Source organism: Schistocerca nitens, chromosome 2, assembly GCF_023898315.1.
Source record: "Schistocerca nitens isolate TAMUIC-IGC-003100 chromosome 2, iqSchNite1.1, whole genome shotgun sequence".
In the NCBI taxonomy this organism is placed as follows: domain Eukaryota; kingdom Metazoa; phylum Arthropoda; class Insecta; order Orthoptera; family Acrididae; genus Schistocerca; species Schistocerca nitens.
Window position 1 is genome coordinate 819,150,198 of NC_064615.1, and position 14,779 is coordinate 819,164,976.

The window sequence follows — 14,779 nt, forward strand, 5'->3', positions numbered from 1 at the left end:
TCTTTTCGGATTTTAAGTCGCGTAGCTTTTCAGATTTTAAGTCGCGTAGTCTCTGTAAATTGCTTAAGTTACACTGGCTGTGACAGTGCGACAAACGTTCAGAATGTGCCGCACGCTGTGACGCGTTAGCAACTGAAACATTTTTCATTTCTGTTACTTTAATACGTTCGTCAATTTTGCTGATCTGTTGTTCAAATTTCTTATCGTTTTCCGTATCCAGCGTGTGTGACAGTTCTGGTGACTTTAAATTAAACTCGTCGTGTACCTGTGCTCTGTCATTTTCGAATACTTAGATTTTCTTACGGATAAGAATTGCTCGTGACCAACGTTATCTTCTCTGAACGTGTGAACAGGTTCAGGATTGCATAAGAATTTATTTGTCTCTGTCACTTCGTATTCTAAGTCACGTAGTTTCTGTAAATTGCCTAAATGACACTAGCTATGTGAATGCGACAAACGTTCGGAATGTGGCGTATTCTGTGACGTATTAGTGACTGGAACATTTTTCATTTCTGTCACTTTAATACGTTCGTCAATTTGGTTTTTCTGTTGTTCACATTTATTATCGACTTCCGTATTCAGAGTGTGTGAAACTTCTGGTGACTTTAAATTAAACTCGTTGCGTATCTGTGTTGCGTTTTTAGGACACTGTTCAGCGACTGCACTAATTTCGTCTCTACGTGATTCTGTTGTGGCTGCATCTGAATTACCTAATCCTTGTGCAACAGTTCCAACTTCTTCATTACTGTTACTAGCACAACCTTAGTATCCTCACGTAATTGTTCTTTCGTGTCGTCACGTTGCACGGTAACAGTTGTAATCTGTTCACTAACTTGTTTGTTCTGTTCGTTAAGGTTGTCGTGTTTTTCGTTCGTTAGTTTAAAACTTTGATCAATTATTTCATTAAGTTGTTTGTAATGGTTATCTAGCATATCATTCGACTGTTTGAAATTGTTGTCTAAACTTTCATTAAGTTGTTTGAAATGGTTGTCGAAAATTTCGTTGTGTTGTTTGGAATTTTCATTAAGTCGTTGTTTGAAATTTTCACTAAGTTGTATCATTAATGTTAACTCCCCACAAAATTATGTTAAATAATAATGCAAAATGGAACCAATCTTCAACTCCCCACAAAACTGATAAATGAAAATTGACCAAAAACCACAATAAATTCAATTAACCAATGAACCATGTAGGAAATGTAACTTCCTAACAGAAATAATTAAACCTGATAAATCATATAAGGGCAGCAACGCTGACCTTCGGCCCTGTGAAATAATTAAACCTGATAAATTCTTACCTCAGTAAAACTGCGTCTATATCTGCTCTTATTTTTCGGCACAGCTCTGTGCAATGCTGGCGTATATTTAATTTTGATTCTTGCAGGAAATGCATAGGAAATATTCTTTAAATTGAAATGAATGCTTTTTCTTCAAAAGAGTGGAAAAATTCTTTAAATTGAAATGATTTCTTTAAAAGATTTACTTTATAAAAAAATTATTATTGGGGCATTTTTTTAAACAAATTAATTACAATTAACATATGTTATTAGCTGAGCGCAATGCTGCTTCATTACCTTCTATAATAATATACATATCGTCCACCACATTCCTGACCAGACTCGTGGGCAGAGCACACCGCGGACGCATGCCGACTCACCACACACAACTGTATCCGACTTCTACTACAGACAGAGTGCAACTCGCAACTGTTCCTGCCGACTCGGTACACGAAACTGAACTCTCGCGCGGTCAAGCGCAGACTAGCAACATTAAATAACTCTCTGGTCAGAGATTCTGTCATGCCTCGCCATCGCTGGTAATGAATACATATGAAACGTACGCGTTTCAACATGCGTTCTAAATTGAATTCCTTAAGAGCTATGAGCATATCTTGAGCTTCGCTACTATTAAACACACTTTTCCCATTGAAATGGTGGTCATAGCTCTTATGGTACGTGTTTTCGAGCCCTTATGTACTAGACTTTTTTTGTTCTTCTTACATGAGGAATCCATTACTGAAGTTCTGCCGTTGAATTTTGGAACACCCTGTACATCAGTCGATGATATGTGACAACCGGCCACGTGTTCTGAGAGCTTCATTTCTTGTCAGGCAATATCTATAGAGAACGAAAGCCGTCCTCTCACAAACACCTTCCTGACAATAGCTTTGTCTCTGGTGAATACTCACGGTCCAGAAAACGTGCTTGGTTCTGTTACTAGTCGGTTCTATTACTACTGTTTTTTTTCCTGGTGTACATTTGAAGGATTTAAATATGCGCAGAAGGGAGCAGCACGATCAAAATATTGGTAGTGTGGTAGCTGGCTGAGGCCGTTACTCCCTGGAGCGGCCGTAAAACTGCTCCGGACCGAATATAGCGCCGGCGCGAATAATAAATTCTTCGCCGCAAACCGGAGCACAGTACTTTCTCCGCGGCGCGCGCCGTGTGCGTGATCACGTAGACCGCAGCCGGAGACCGCTGTAGCGTGGCGACCTCTACCCACTCTAGGGGGCTTGCGGTAGGCGCTGGCAGTAAGCCACCAGCGGAAACCAGCTGCTGCGCCTCAGACGCAGAGATGTCGCCCCTAAGCGCTTTGCAGTACTAATTTGCATTATGAGGTGTGGTTATAAAGTTTTTAGCAGCTCGAAAAAAATCTAACTGCGGATATGGAATTAGATGTTAAACGTTCTCTACATGTTTACCCTTCAATGTGACACATTTATCCCAATGACTGATGACTTGTTAGAGACCTTCGTTGTACTGGTTTAGCCCACAGTCCCGTCATTATTTGTTAACGTTAATTTTCCATAAAAATAAACAGGAAGTCGACAAATCGATCGATACTGTGTGTGTGTGTGTGTGTGTGTGTGTGTGGTTGTGTGTCCGAATTCCTGAGGGACCAAACTGCTGAGATCACCGGTCCCTAGACTTACACACTACTTAAACTAAGAACAACACACACACACCCATGCCCGAGGGAGGACTCGAACCTCCGGCGGGAGCGGCCGCGCAATCCGTTCAAAATGGCTCTGATCACTAGGCGACTTAACATCTGAGGTCATCAGTCCCATAGAACTTACAACTACTTAAACTTAGCTAACCTGACATCACACACATCCATGCCCGAGACAGGATTCGAACCTGCGACAGTAGCGGTCTCGCGGTTCCCGACTGAAGCGCCTAGAACTTCTCGACCACAGCGGCCGGCTCGCAGTTCGTGTCATGGCACCTCTGCGCGGCGATCAATAATGTATTCTCCGTTGTTGTTTACAACTTCTTCCCAACGCTCAACAACTTGTTCAATGTGTCTACGGTAGAAATAACTTTATTTCTCCTCGAAGAAATCGTCTAGCCATGCTTTCCATTCCACATCAGTAATGAGCGAAACGGTTCACAGTGCAATCGAGAGGGATCAGAACAGATGAAACTCAGGAGAACAAGGAGGATGTGGCGGTACGTCCCAACCCAGCATTTGGATGGCTTCCTTGGCAGGTCGGTTTTGGTGGAGAGCATTGTTCAGTTATTGCATTTGTTGGGCGAAAAGTTCCGCATTCACTTCTAAGTTCCGATCAGCAATTCGTGGTAATCTGCGTGTCTTTGAGGTCTAAATTACCGTCTTTGAATCGCTTAAACCAGTTCTGAGCCGTCCTAAGAGGCATCGCTTCTTCGTCACACAGTTCAAAAATCTCTAGAGCAACTTCTGTGGCTGAAAGTGTCGAAAATGCTCTTTTGTGTCAACTTGACACTCCATTTTAGGAAAGTATATCAGCACAAGAAAGCTTCACACATTCTTTTGTAGAGCACGTAATTCTCTATCTAGTAACATAAAATGCACTGCCAAAACACTTTATTTTTCATGCAAAAATTTCGCTTTAAAAAGATGCCAGGACTTGGGGCCAACCCAATAGAAGGTTGCATTTTAGTTGTATCGAACATCACCTCGCCGTCATCCTGGAAAAGCCAGCCACACAATGGTAGTTTCTTCATATGAGGAAACAGGAGGAAGTCACAGCAGAGGAAAGATCTAATTGCCAAAAGAAGCAACTTGTGTGACTTGTATTCTGCCCAGAATTAGCTGAACCGTTGGACAGTTTTCCAGTGACGTTTCTTCTTGACAACCTTCAGCAACCTTATCAGGAGACTCTGGCAACATGCAGCTGTGAAGGTTTACCCTTTACAATCTGTTAGCAAGTCACCAACGCAGCCCAGATACACTCAGCGTCACTTTGCCCGATGATGTTTGGGTCTTCGTCTATCTCGGCGGTGGTGAATCCACTGGTTTCCTGTCCTTTACTCCTCTGTCTCGGGCTCATAGTGGTAACCCCAGCAGTCGAGGCGACTGAAGATGTCACTTGGAATGGCTTGAAAAACCTGCGACGTTTCTGCTGAAGCTGCTTCAATTCGGCGGCCTTTCTGGACAGATACGAGCAATCGCGCAATCCAACGGGCTCTCTTTATCGTGTTCAAAATGTCGTGCAAGATATTGAATTCTGATCCGTGACTGATTCTCATTTTCTTCGCTGTCGCACCGACTGTGTTCCGCTGGTTTTCGAGTACCAGTGCCTCTACCCCTTTTGCGATTCCCAGTTCTTCGTAGAGAGATGGTCTGTCAATTTGTTTTCTCCACTTAGACATTTTTGAACACGCCGGAAATTTCAGCGCCAGCTAACCACTGTCTCGTGCGTTGATGCATTGCTATCGCAATCGACGAACTCAGCGTAGATTGTGTCAGCGTTGTATCTCTTTAAGTGTAACAAAAAAAATTACCGCATGATAATTGTCTGCAGTAATGGGCTGCATCATTTGGTTTTGGTACTGTGCCAGGGGGATTTGTGTGTTTGTAGTGGAACTTTATCTGAAAATAAATAAGAAACGGTTATGTAACTTTATTTTTAGGGGTGGCAATTAAAACTTTATGACTACCCCTCGCTGCTGACCGTTTTCACACTGGCCAATTAGTCATCACGACTCATTCGTTCAATCAGTCGCGAGACTGAACCGCTAGACTACAACGCTCTTCATGCAAATTAATCGCGGGGCTAACTATGTGACAAACATTTGTGTGCATGCCTGGACCGGATACGAAATGCACCAAGGAGGAAGTGTTACCAGTCTTGTTACTGGTGTAGAGTTGGCCACCGCAATTTTGTCTCTTGTATCAATCTTTTCATCTCGGGGTGACACAACCACTATACTCACTTAAGTGTTGTAAGTGTTACAGACAACGAAAAACAGTAGTAAATAACGTTATTTCCCGATCAGTAACGCCATAACCCATTACTCCTTTGTACGTCTATCCAGTAACGTTAATGACCTGGTATTTTTGTGCGTGAGTAAATAGCTTAGGGATTTCCTGTACAATTCACTTGAAATTGAAGTTAACGGCCAATTCCCATTGGGCAGTGTTCATAAATAAAGAACAACTAAAATGTTATGAAAAAATATAGTATTTATTTCCAAAACTTTTAGCCATGACGCTTCCTTTTCTTTTTTTGGGTGTATAGGATACTGTAACTGTTTCTTTTTTGTTTCGTTACCATAGCTTCCATAGCACTTCCTTTTATTGGTTTTCACCAGGCAAACCTCCATGACACTTTGAATTACACAAAACTTTCAGAACACGACATTTACACTTATTGCTCTTACACTTACTTTTGCAGTGACGTCTCCAGTAACTCTGAGATCCTGATATACAGTTATCTGAAACAGCTCTCTTACACTTATTTCTACCACCGAGCGAGGTGGCGCAGTGGTTAGCACACTGGACTCGCATTCGGGAGGACGACGGTTCAATCCCGTCTCCGGCCATCCTGATTTAGGTTTTCCGTGATTTCCCTAAATCGTTTCAGGCAAATGCCGGGATGGTTCCTGTGAAAGGGCACGGCCGATTTCCTTCCCAATCCTTCCCTAACCTGAGCTTGCGCTCCGTCTCTAATGACCTCGTTGTCGACGGGACGTTAAACACTAACCACCACCACCACACTTATTTCTCTCCCTTTTGCCGATTCCAGTGTTTCCTACACATACTAATTTTTTCAGTGCAGGAGTTGATTTATGATCTCGTTTGTTTATGCCTTAACTTACCTGAAGGAATATCTCGACAAAAATAAAATAATAATCAGTGGAGTTTTGTAGGAGCCCTGAATGAACAGAACATAGCTTATGAATACGCGTACAAAGTGTCTGTAGAAAATACTGTATTGTAAATTGAAAGTGTTATGGTATAAACTATTTTCAAACTTACTTCATACACACATACATACTTACATACATATCTGCATTAAGGCCAAACAGTGCTGTAGTTTTATATTCTTTATCTGCGTTATTCGTTTTAGAAAGGGATTATAATGAATCTTATACTTACACACCTTTTACAGGCCATTCGCAACTTCTGTGGGCGCAGCCTGTAGATTTGGAGGATACCTTCGAGGACAGTCCACCTCTGGTAAGGGAACAAGTGCAGTCATTATTTTGTTAATTGGAGGAAATTTTACTTGATGACATCCTCAACAATTTAACTGCTTCTTTCTGCAGACATTCATAGGACTTTTTGCTTTCCACGTTAATTTTCTCAATTCAGTTACCATTGAGAGATCTGACAAAATGAACTGAGCTACTTACGGCATTCGAAGATTCTGAAACAGTTAACGTTAAAAAATTAACACCGCGGAATTTAAATGTATTTACAATATATGTCAGCACATAACGTAGTGTAAATGAACTGTAAGACGATTAAAAACTTGCTCATCTAGAGCATTTGTAGTGACTGTGTATTATTTGCATCTAATTCATCCTCGTTTTCTGCTTATTCGTTTTCCACTGCATGGTTATAATATAGTCTCAATATTCTCTTCTCTACGTACGTACACTAGGAATAGAGTCATGAGGAATTCCAGCCAACAGCAACCTAACTCTAGCAGAACACCTAAACATAGCTTCATACGACCAATTCCTACTAATTAACCAAGATATGACTGTTTTACCTTCCACAGTAAGCACTATTAAGTTCAAAAAAATCATTTTATTGGAATCTCTCTTAATTGTAGACCTATGTTATGAAAAATCCTTACCTGAATGGAAAGCACGTTTTTCTGAAATTGAAGGAACTGCAGTCCCATGGGCCAGTTTCGAGTTTGGTTTTCTTCCATACATGCAGCTAACATTTCTTCGATGACCCAGACCTCCCCGTCCATCGACACCTTACTGACTGTGTCTTGGTTTGCCATGAACGATTTTAATCTCCCCGAAGAATGTGGACTTCTCAATATGGAGGTCACAACTCTCGTCCGTTATCGGAATGCAGCATTACAGGAGCTCCAAAAGCTGTAGAAATGCGAAGAAAGTTAATGGCTACGTCGCTCACATGCTTACTTTTTAATGGTTTAAAAGTAATCAATTTTGTCAGATGCCTTGACAAAACTGATTGTACCATTGAAATTGCTTACCAGTCAAATCGATTTGGGCACGAGAGTTAAGAGCTGAATGCAGAAAAGGTTTGCTTACTGTCCTTTTTTTCAGATTCCTTTTCCTTTTCCTTTTCGCATGACACGTAAGTATTCACGATACTTTCCTTGGCGATGTTAAAATGCTTTTTCTTTAGTTCTAATGCCAATTTCTATTTCCATGACCTATTGACGAATGTCATGTATGAAGGGCATGTAATAATTCGTCATTTGTTACATAATAAACTACAGTATCGGTATTCATTTCCATTGGTCTTACAAGTTTATCTCTTCCATTGCCTGTTATGACGTACTTTAGTACTCTTCTATAACGTTTTAACGTTTATTGGCTTCAGAAGCTTTCAGTTTCATGTGTTCATTGTACTCATAATGTGCAAAATATGTTTAGTTATCTGTTCGTTTATTTGGTGACCAAATTTTTTACACGTATTTTATCTTTTACCCCTTTTTGCCTCCACACCATACACACAGTACACTACTATCACTTTAATACAACAAAACTCACCTGACGCGATAGACGCACATGTTTACACGAAATGCGCGAACGTCATACGTTTAATTATTACACTCCATCCATGCATTAACGGCAGCTGAAGCCGAGAGATTATAGGCGCTTCAGTCCGGAACCGCACTGCTGCTGAGATCGCAGGTTCGAATCCTGCCTCGGGCATGGATGTGTGTGATGTGTTTAGGTTAGTTAGGTTTAAGTAGTTCTAAGTCTAGGGAACTGATGACCTCAGATGTTAAGTCCCATAGTGCTTAGAGACATTTGAACCATCCATGCATTGTCGTCGTTTTCCTTTATAATTATAGCCTCGTTTTTATGCATTTTCGTCGCTTTGCTCTATAATTATAGCAACTACTTCATTTCCTGAAGTCGAGCTATGCACTGTCGTCAGAAAAATGCATTCTTCACACTTTAATCGTGGAGACTCGGAAAATTACGAAATTACCCCGACAATGTCGTTTTAAACATTTCCGTCCAGATAGCTTGGCCACTGTTATTAACTTCTTTGAATTCACATTCTTGCCCGTTCAAAGTGAACAGTCGTTTATGACCAGACAGGATAGTTTCCCGCGTTTATTTCACTGTCCGTAACATTTTCGTTTCAATCGGTGTCTTCTCGTATACATTCTGACCTCTATGGTTCTTTCAAATATCATAAAAGTTATTCTCTGATGCCTTGAGACATTTCATATCAACCCCGTCTCTCATTCTTGTTGGTTTTTTTCCTATCTATTCATTCCCTGCCACGCGGGGCATTCGCGCGGTCTGGGCATCTTGTCACGGTTCGCGTGGCTCCCCCGTCGTTGGATCGAGTCCTCCATCGGGCATGGGTGTGTGTGTTGTCCGTAGCGTAAGTTAGTTTAAGTTAGATTAAGTAGTGTGTAAGCTTAGGGGGCGATGACCTCAGCAGTTTGGTCCCATAAGACCTTACCACAAATTTGCAAAAATTCATTTCCTCACCGATTCTGAGGAGAAGATAGAGAATTTCAATCTTCTACCACCGTTATTCATTATCAACGAAAATACTTGATTTTCTTAAACCTTCGGAACTGCTTCTCTCGTGCATTCATCTTTCCTGAAGCCAAGGTGACAGTTATCTAAAAATTCTAAGCTTCCTTTCCCATTCCTCTGTATATTATTCTGGTCCTCACCTTTATTATACTGCCTGTCAAGCTGATTGTGTTGTAGGCTTGGTATCTTCATAACTGTTTGAATATACTCTTCCCAACACCGGCCTGTACGTCTCACAGATTCCACACAATAATATGAATAATAGTTTATCAGCCATTTTTCTTAATGATTTTAAAAATTCCGTAGAAATTTAATCCATCCCCGCAGATTAAAACTGTGTGCCGGACCGAGACTCGAACTCGGGACCTTTGCCTTTCACGGGTAAGTGCTCTACCACTATGCCATGTCTCCGCAGTATCCTTTCTTCCAGGAGTGCCACTTCTGCAACGTTCGCAGGAGAGCTTCTATGAAATATGGAAGGTAGGAGACGAGGTACTGGCGGAATTAAAGCTGAGAGGACGGGTCGTGAGTCGTGCTTGGGTAGCTCAGTGGTTGCCGGCACGGTAACTCAACGTGTTCGGTCAGAGGTTTAGCTGCCCTCCGTAATAAAAAAACTGAGTTAATGGATCAACGACGAACTGAAACGAGTGTCTTGCGACGTCCGCCACGAGCAGATACAACGAACGAAAACGAACAAAATTAGATAAAAAAAGTGGTAGAGCATTTGCCCGCGAAAGGCAAAGGTCCTCAGTTCGAGTCTCGATCCGGCACACAGTTTTAGTCTGCCAGGAAGTTTCATATCGGCGCACACTCCGCTGCAGAGTGAAAATCTCATTCTCAATCCATCCCTTCTGTCTTGTTATCGCAAGTCTTGCATAGCTCTACAAAATGATAACCCCAATATCAAACGCACATGTCCATCAAGTAAACACCCATTTCTTATCCCGTCACGTCAGTTCTTCCCCCTCCTGGAGATCTTCAATCTGCACTTTCAACCTAGCCGCTCTCTTCTTTGTAATTAAATGTGATATCTTTTTAAATTGTTTGAGTTTCCTGTATTCTAAATGTCTCTTCCATTCCCCTATAGCTTATTACTACTTCCAGATGATTTCATTCCTAAATTACTTTTACTGCTGTATTCCTTTCTTTTCTTGAATACTTGTGTATTTCCCTCTTCCGTCGATCAGTTAAAGTTTTTTTATATACACAGCCGCTCTTATATGTGTCGGACCAATTTCTGGGATCACCTGTTTTGAAAGATGGTGAAGAACTGTACATGATAACTCAGTCATTACTGTATCTTTCTATTCATTAAAGAATTCTACTCTCATTACACCGTTTTCTGGAGCGTTTGACATTACTCTGTTTTCCTGACTCCAAAAATCTTACTTACTCCGCATTCCGTTTCATCAGCTCATTTTACTTAGAGTTTCAGCGACTACATTTACTTTTCGGGTTTTCTGCCTTCCATACCACAATCAGGATTTTTACATTCCACGCTCCGACTCTGAGAATATTTAGATTTCCTAGGTTTTTCAGTAATTCGTCTGTAAGAAGCTGATAACCCAATGACATCCTAGATTAATTCAACAGTTTCCTTGTTAGCATAGAATGAGGCATTCCTTGGAAAATGAATGTAACATAATATGTATTCTATTAAACAATAAAAATAGTATTTTAGTAACTTCGACGGTTGATGACTTACGTTGTGAACTACCTGAAGATTACGATTTCATCATTCTACTTTTTTCGGTCTTTGAAGGAACGACCTTCATGTTCGAAGAGATTGAAGTTCAGCTAATTATACCAGTTTCCTCAGACCTGTTGATCCACTCCAAATCTAAACATGTCGACAGTAAAGAGTTATTTTAATACACAACTGAGTGACTAAACTATAACATCCAGAAGCTGCTATAATTCTCCTGAGACAACTTTAGTACTTACCAAGTGATAGCCACTGCTGAGAGAAAGAGTGGTGATGGGAGGGGAGAGAGGGAATTGCAAGCACATTCCGTTTCGGAAGACTGTTGTTACTGGTGAAACTTAGTGGATGTTTGTTAAGTTGTAAGAACTTATTACTTTCCCAATAATGATTATTACTGAGTACGGTGTACTGTCGCAAACCTTCTTGTAAGTTTCAATTCTGTCAACTGTGATTTCACTAGCTGTATTGGTAAATTGAGTTGTCACATGTAGAATTTCCAGTACAACAATACGCTGGATATGACATCCTTGGTGATCTAGTCACCTTCTTTGTGATACTTTAAAGTCCGACCTCTAATGACAAACTTCTCAAATTCCTGTAACATTAAAACTCACAACGCCCTTGTTTTTTTCGACATTTGTAACGTGTGCCTACGCTTCAGTCGAGGTTTCTGTGGTTTTCAGCGGAAGATTGTTGATATTTCTTGTACATATTCATTCACTCGCAGTCGTAAGGAGGCTATCGTAGAACATAATCCTCTCCCCTTTCTTTAAATTTTGTCCAGCGTGTACAAAGATTACCTGGCTTAACCATTTCAGGCACATCTCAAATATGCCTTATGTCACTGAGATAGTGGTTCTTTTTTCTCAATATCAATAACAATTCTCTCCGAGAAAAAGAGTGGTGCAGCTTTATTCAGCATATTGAATCATACCAACTTATTTACACAGGAGATTTGGAATAAGTCGTTCTTGCAACGTAACATAATTTGTAGTTTTTGTCAGAAAAGAGTAGTTTTACTGCTGAGATACTGAATTGCAGATCAGATCTGGTCATTTCACCCCCTCCCGCCAATACACTTACGACTCCCAGAATGTGCAGCTCTTCATGCAATAAAAACATCATGGTCTACAGATACAAGTTTTCACTTCATAAATTTAAAAACCCACTGACTTGACGAATCAGCAATGAACTTCGTATAACTGCAAAATTCACCTTGTCTTTAACAGCAAGGAGACGTTTATAAAGTGTAATAACTTCCTTGTGTGCTTCTTACTAATTCAAATATCCCAGTGTGAAGTGTGAATACCATCACTTATAGCATATTTATGTTTGGTCATGTCTGATTCGGAAACGGTAAAACTACTGCCAAAGCAGGACTGAGCATGCAGTTATTAGTAGAAAGAGAAAACACAAAGAAAGAGATAATACCTAGGAATTAATTGAAGTAAAGGAATGAACTGTCACGGAAAGGCGAAACAATATTTTTAAAATTCACAAGTTTCGAAATGAAAATACTTATCTAGAATTAAAAATGTTATTATCTTACCTTCTACATTATCTGAGTGGTCAAAGACTTTGGTAGCTAAATTATTCTCTCCTTTCGGAGCTAAAGTTTATTCTTAAGGAAAATAAATTAAAATAATTTCATAGTGTAGTTTAAATAAGCATACTTCATTAATGCTTCTGAATTGTAACGAATTATTTACAATAAAGTACATGAGAGTATTTATGAGCAGTGAAGCTGGAGATTTAAATTCCTAATTCTTTACTGCTTGTCTATAAACTGAGTTTTTATGAATGTCTTGTATTTTTCTTACGGAATGCTTATGTTCAATTAAAATATTATTTCTCAAACAAAAATGGAAAATACCTTAAGTCAAAAATATGTTTATGTTTGCAATAAGTTATGATATGAGATGTTTAAGAAGCACCAGCAGGTGATGTTCCCTATTATTGCCCTTTGGTATCTACATTGGTTATAATTTTATCTGCCTTAGTTACTTCATATACAAAATTGTTATTATTATTGTATCGTTTCATGTGTAGAAATGATTATGTAGAAGCTTTCCTTTTGCTTTGATTAGAGAAAGAGACTATTATGAGAAAATCAGTCAATAATACTTTTAAAAACATTATTTACAGTGACCTCTACTATATGGCTATTATAGTTAATTGTATTATAAGTAATGGTAATGCTTTGACGCCCAGAAGAGATTATCGTGTGCTTAATGAATGATCATTTATGTATATGAGAGATTGTATGTCGTATTGAACATTGTGGAACTCCCTTAATAATTTATCTTCTGATGGAAGCACTGGTAGTTTATCAAATGTATATTATACATCTGACTACCATAATAATATTCGCTCTTGATAAGCCTAAGCAAAAATGGAAGCATTGACACACTTTCAGCTGCCTCCACTAGTCTCAACAGTGTTCCACTACTGAGTCACACAAAGAATTTCTACTGTAAATAGTTACAACTCGCCAAACTTACCTTCCTGAAGCTGAAAATACATTAAACATAAATACCACTTTGCTGCTGAAGTAGATTGTAACAGGGAGAGTATTCCATGATAAAAGAAATCAGAACCTGAGATAGGTTTGAAATGGGCTCTAGTAATGGATAGTGTGGAGATGTAACCATGATTCCAGAAAATAACTCATGTTGCTATAACTTTTATACGTGGTTTATTCAACAATCAGCCACATATATGAGCTCTGATAGCGCTAAACAACCAATAAAAGGTTATCATTATCTGCACATAAGATCAAGATAATTCGCGATATAAAACAATCAGTGTCTTCCATAAATACCAGAAAAGAAAAACAATAAGGAAACTTACTTCCATGAGATATTATTATTAACACTCTAGAACAAACAGGGGGGGGGGGTGGTTACACAAAGTGAAAAAAATCTTGAATACACATTGATTTCAACCACGTCTACAAAAGATTTTCACAGACCACGCTGTCAAAACGTCTACAAATTATCCTAGCAAAATATTGTCTGCAAGCGAGATTTCACGCTCATTTTCATTTGAAAGAGGCTAATCTGACTATATACGGTGCTTATGGGCAAATCTCTAAAAGATACAATGATCTACGTCGTCGCCTTCTGCAAGGCTACTCACACAGTTTTCTATGTCCCCTACCAACAAAAAAATGCAGTTCTTAGGAAAAATTATATGCTAAAAGCTATTTAAAAAAAAACAGTTAAGAGTGACAGCAAAATTAGGGCCGCAGTGCATTTCACACACAATGCTTGGTTAAATCTTGCCAAAGAAAACCACATAGGAGGCCATCAAGGTCTGCATACTTCATCTCCAGACACTGGAACAGTGTCAACGTATCGAGCTTCCTCTCAGAACGTAAAGAACTCGCAAAGAAGATACTACCCCCATCCGTCCACGTGTCGACTCAAAGACCGTAACGCAAGGCAGACTAGGATCGGTTATGGCGCGCAGCTTCGGAGGTTCCATACTCCAGTAAGTGAGTGCACGAAACAGCTGTGTTGTAGTAATGAAAGGATGCTAGCTGTCACGTTTCTACTGTGTGTTTTTTGAAGAATTCTACGGATAAAGGACGAAATTTCTGACAATATACGTTTGGAGCACAACTGAATTGTCCTGGATAGCCCCGCGTTCCGGATCAGCCGTGTTTTCCTTCCACCATCCGCCGCCTCGGTGTTCTAAGCGAAATGCGGCCGACGCTCCCGGACGCAGGCGTCGCTTTGCGCTAAGTACGCACTTACTGCCGCACCCCCCTTGTCCACACTGCGACTAGGAAAAACATACGTATAGCAATGATATCGAGTATCTCTGAGCGGCGCCAGAATCAAACTGAGCCAGGACAGGGCTCAACGGCATAGTATACTAGTGAAAAACGGTCACTCAGAAAACCGGAAAGGAGAGAATCGAAGTGTTTGAGAAGTGGTGCTGTAGAATTATGCTGAAAATTTGGCGGACTGACAAAGAATGGAGAAAGGAAAATATGGAAAAACCTGTCAAGAAGAAGGGACACCACGGTAGGCTACATGTTAAGATATCAGGAAATACATTCTGTCTTACTAGAGGAAGCTGTGGCGGAT

General features: G+C 40.1%; 1 protein-coding gene across 1 annotated transcript in view; it reads left to right on the forward strand.

Annotated features, from left to right (window-relative positions):
* LOC126237076 (uncharacterized) overlaps positions 1-14,779 on the forward strand; it is a 512,284-nt gene that overhangs the window by 288,071 nt on the left and 209,434 nt on the right. Inside the window, exon 2 of the mRNA XM_049946872.1 lies at positions 6,376-6,443. The gene's annotated coding sequence lies outside the window, so the exon portion shown is untranslated. The remainder of the gene's footprint in view (positions 1-6,375; positions 6,444-14,779) is intronic.